Consider the following 5078-nt stretch of genomic DNA (forward strand, 5'->3'; position numbering starts at 1 on the left):
AGCTATTCGTATCGATCTTGCGAGACAACAGAAGAATCTACTTAAAAACTGTACGTCTATTATTTGTTGTAAGCAGACTATTAGATTCTCAATTTTTTAAGGGGGGAACTCGGTGTATGTAAAGTTGTCTACAATCCCCTTCAAATACTGTTAATTTTAATGCGACCATTTTATAACCACTTCTTTCTTCTCTAAAAACAAGTGACATCTTTACTTTAAAGTACTTTATTGCAATAACAGTGTTATAAAAACAAGAAATTCAAGGTCCTATTTTTCAAACAATAACAGTGAGACAATCCAAAGTGTTATATATACCTTCATAGGTATTAACATACAGAACAATGTATGACCAGTTTATATCAGTAATAATTTCTATAAACATATCTGTGCCTCCCATGAAGAGCTCAGGAGATTTATTTGTCCAAATGGTAATTAATTGTAATTGTTTTCAAAACGCAAGAAAAATAATTTAACAATACAACCAATTCTTCATATGCTACAAATAGAACAGAAGAGAAGAGCTAATCAAATGAGGTAGAACAATAAATGAATCTGCATTCCATTTATTGTCTGAATCAAACAAGAGTCCTGATCAGTAACATAATTTCTTTCTACAACATCCATTATTACTCTTATGTAGCACACAGTCGCCTAGCAAAAGACAGGTGCCTGTTTACAAAAGTCAGGCCCCACTCCAAAATACTGTTAACAGCTATAATACCTGTACAAATATGTCAATGCTTATACAAATGGTTAAACAATAGAGACACACACATCTGTTTATCAACATTTCAAAACTTGTATGCAAAGGGCACAAGTGTACGGTTTAAATACCATATACATGTACTTACACTGACACATGCTACAACAAAATTGTTTCAACACAATATGTGCAAATATTTGAATGAAATCATGATTTCATCGATTTGTAAATGTATACACCCATGTGCAAATGTCTTTTTATTACAGATATACAGCATGCACAATTTATCAAACAGTGAAAAGAAATTGTTCATTCACAAGTGTCTATAAAATGGGGGGGGGGGGCATAAAGGATTAGGTCAACCTCAGTGAACAAAGACTGACCATTTATAAAATGCCACAATTTTCCACATACTTGGTTACACACAGACAACCTGTTGTAATAACATGTGTATCAATGTAACTCACACTCCATTCGATAGTCTTATACTCATTCCCTCCTACCTACACACAGCTAATACTGCTGACCCCATCTACCTGGATCAATCCACTAACAAATGACTATTTCACTTGTATACAGAATTCATGGACATATAATGAAACTACACACATACCACTTTTATCGAATTGTAATATTCAGATGTCACATTAGTATTAATATCGACATTCTCTTTTGACGGTATCCCTGATATCTTATATCTTGTGTATATTGTAATATAAGTAATAAACCAGTGGCCCTGACTCTAAGGAACTGGTGAGGCTTGGCTGTACCTGCATCATCACAGAATGACCATCACTTTGTTTCTGGATCCAGATTTAATGTATCACAGAATCTAGCTATCATAATCTATCATATCACCTGTAGCAGCTGACGGACTAGTGGAAGAACTCCGTAACCTTCTACAACTCCCTAAACCAGCTGGCTTATCAATATAGAGGTGCTATGCATCACAGTGTAAATCAACTGGCTCCATAACCTAGATAAAACATTTAATCATACTACCCATCTGAAGTGCTTCACTCATCTCTACTGTATATCTAAATTACTAATACATCCTATTCCATACTTTCATTTCAGAAAGTTTGACACAGCCCTCCACTAAAGTTTACATCAAGCCATCATCACAAATTACACCCAGCTTTCAGCCATAACTAGGGTAAATACAAATATCTTATTCTCTTTTTACACATTTGTCTAATTATCACAGTGTTCACAAGACTCTTACTTAATTATAAAACACTAAATTCTGAACTCCTATGACAGTTAAATGACCATTAGCAAACAAGAGGAGATGTAGGGAGTGGATATTTACCTCCTTACAGAATTTGTAAATGTAAACTATGAAAGGAATTACAAATCAATTCCATTTCAAAGAACACTAAATAGCAAGTCAAAGTTTTCAATTATCCATGTTCGAAAAAAAAATTAATGTTTAAAACGGTACTAAAACAAAAATAATCATATACTTGAACAAATTACAGTTTTAAACTCGGACAATAAGGAAGAAAAATATGGTCATCTGAAATGAATTCTACACAACAAAAATATATATTGGTACTCATGACTGACTGTATTATGCTTAAATTTCTGACAGATTTCAAAACAATACAGTCTTTGATACACACACAATGAATCACATGTAATAGTATCAACACAGAGTAATCACATTTTGCTGCCTTTATTTAAATTATTTCACAATCTTTCTTCTAGCAGCAAATTTCTCAAAACTGAACATTCTGCTGATTGATGAAAACAAATATAAATGTAAAAACTGTAACAAATATATAAGTATATAAACATGATTTTGTTCCCGTGCTTCCTTACTTTAAACAACAGAACACAGTAATTCAGCATAGTACCACAGACAAACAGGGTTTCCTCGGGGGAATGGGAAAATACAACTAAAGGGGGTAATTTGAACACTGAAGGGGAAATTTACGTAAATTGTAACAAAAAGAGATCAACTCAAACTAACAAAAGTTTGGTAAAAAATCCTAACTATCAGCCATACTCAATTATTCTGCACCAAACTGCCAACAAATTTATCCATCAGAGTTTTGAAAAAAATTCTAATTTTTATTTTTAAAAAAAACTGAAAACTATTAAAACCTTAAAATAAAATTTTGAAAATTTGACAATTTTGGAAGTCTTTTGTTTTCTTACATGTAGAAACTGAAAGGCATTAGCCAGTACTTCCCAGTTTTCTGAAATTCCTGTCTCGGCTCCAAGGCCTGCGTTAGCCTAATGTCTTCTTCTGTCTCACTCTCTGAAAACGTTTCCAGGAGGTCGTAGCTATTATCACTCTGGAGAATGCTGTCGGAGCGCGACAATGTCGGATCTACTGGAACAGAGACGGACTGCTTGTCTGCGGACGGTGGTTGTCATTTAGCGGCCGGGTCGTCTTTGTCTATCTCCAGTATCTCAGTCTCTGTCACCGGGGGTAGGGGGTCTTTCCAGTACTTGACAGTGCTGAAGTGATTGTCGTACACCCCTAAGCGTTCCCGCGGAGGAAAGAAATGGTCAGCAATCTCTGACAGACTGTAGTACCTGCAGTATAAACATGTAATTGTGCTATCAACCACACAGGAAAAACAAATTGTATATCCATATTTCATAATAAATATTCAAACTTGGCTTAATAAATCACAGACAAACATTAATGTGACATAACACTTATGTTGACTTGAATCAGGGGCATACAAAGGCTTTATTTAAAGTCTGATTATTTCATGCATGTGTTTTACATTGAACGACGAAAGAAGTCACTTCCAGTGATTGCATTATTAACAAGACATCCTCATCAAGGAAAAGGAAGTTTTGTTATTCCACACATTGCTTTAATGATGACAGAATACGTTTTTTAAATGGGAAGGAAAGTCAAAAACATATTTATATAAATAAAGTGATTTAAATTATTACATCTGGTCATGATGTTATGAAAATAAACTACATAATTAAGCTTTAATGCACAATTGAATTTAAAGAAATAGTATTTACTGGAGGCTGACAGGATGTATAACTCTTTTGTATCAAAAACAAAAAAAACTAATTATTTTGGTGTCACACCTTTTATTTCGGTTTGGTTTACATATACAACGTACACAGTGCTCTGAATAAAACACTGGTTTATGCCTCTATGTTAGTCAAGTAATCGACTGAGCAAAATTGACAATGTTTAAGTTCACAAGTCAACCTAAATAATAAATACCGGTACACTTTTACATAAATATGTGCATTTGTATTCAATAAATGACAATTAACCTTTTTTTTTTTTTTTTTTTTTTTTACATGTGTTTATACATGTATTACTAAGTCTTTTTTATCATACAAATATTGACTGGCGTTGAGGGCAACATTGATAATATTAGCCCTTGAGGGACGAAATATTGCCAGACGCGAAGCGGAGGGCAATATTTTCGTCCCAAGGGGGCTAATATAATCAATGTTGCCCGAAAACACAGTCAACATTTGTTTTGTTATATGAAGAAAAAAACCAAAATTAAGAAAGTAATTGAAAACAGATCGCCATAATTTTCTTGGTTCAACAAAGAATTCACGAATTCAATTCTGTGCAAAGTTCATTTCCAAAATATCCTCAGCATCAAACCGCTGATATTCCACCGACCGAAAGAATTAATATACAGATGTTTTACCTGATTTTACTTCACAGTAATTCGCAAATCCTTATATTCGTTATGATAGCAAACCGTGGCATTGCGCGTCCATTGTTTACTTGCCTTGACTGACTGTCTATTATGACATCACCTTGTTTTGGAGTCGCGAAGAGTTATTTACGTCATCGTTTACGAACCAACTAATCAGAGGCGATTATTTGAAATAGAGGGAATGTTCTCTAGATATTATTCCTAGCTGGTCAATATCAAAAAAATATTAACCGATCATTATTTTTCGGACGAGCTAATATTACAATTATTGACTATTCGTCTATATAGAATTATATAGTGAGAATATACTACTGAATATAACAATTTAGATTATTAGACTTAATTACTAATCAGAGACCCAATCTACATATATAGTATAAAAATACAATCTTTAAAATATATATGCAAAAAAGACCGTGCACAAATACTACCTATTTTTCACCACTGGAGGTTAACATGTATGGAAATGTAAATAGATCTATATACAGACGGATGGATGCCAAACAATGATCAGCAAAAGATTACCTAGCTTATAGCTCTGGTAAGCTAATAACCTTAACAGATATTAATTTTAGACATCTATACTTACGAGGACTGAAATGTGTAGGAAGATTCCTGTTTCAGCTCTCCACGATGATTTATTGTAAAAATCCGTACATCAGGAATATCAATGGCTTTGTATGACCAGACATCCTGAAATATAAGAAATC

The 5078-nt window shown here is 33.5% G+C and overlaps 1 long non-coding RNA gene across 1 annotated transcript; it reads right to left on the bottom strand.

The window, feature by feature from the left end:
* Positions 1–209: 209 nt before the first annotated feature.
* Positions 210–5078, bottom strand: LOC128159369 (uncharacterized). The gene is made up of 2 exons (XR_008240137.1): positions 4958–5078; positions 210–3250 (listed from the first exon to the last, which is right to left on the bottom strand). It is a non-coding gene; the product is annotated as an uncharacterized LOC128159369 (long non-coding RNA).

The sequence above is a fragment of the Crassostrea angulata genome, chromosome 1 (genome assembly GCF_025612915.1).
Source record: "Crassostrea angulata isolate pt1a10 chromosome 1, ASM2561291v2, whole genome shotgun sequence".
Lineage (NCBI taxonomy): Eukaryota > Metazoa > Mollusca > Bivalvia > Ostreida > Ostreidae > Magallana > Magallana angulata.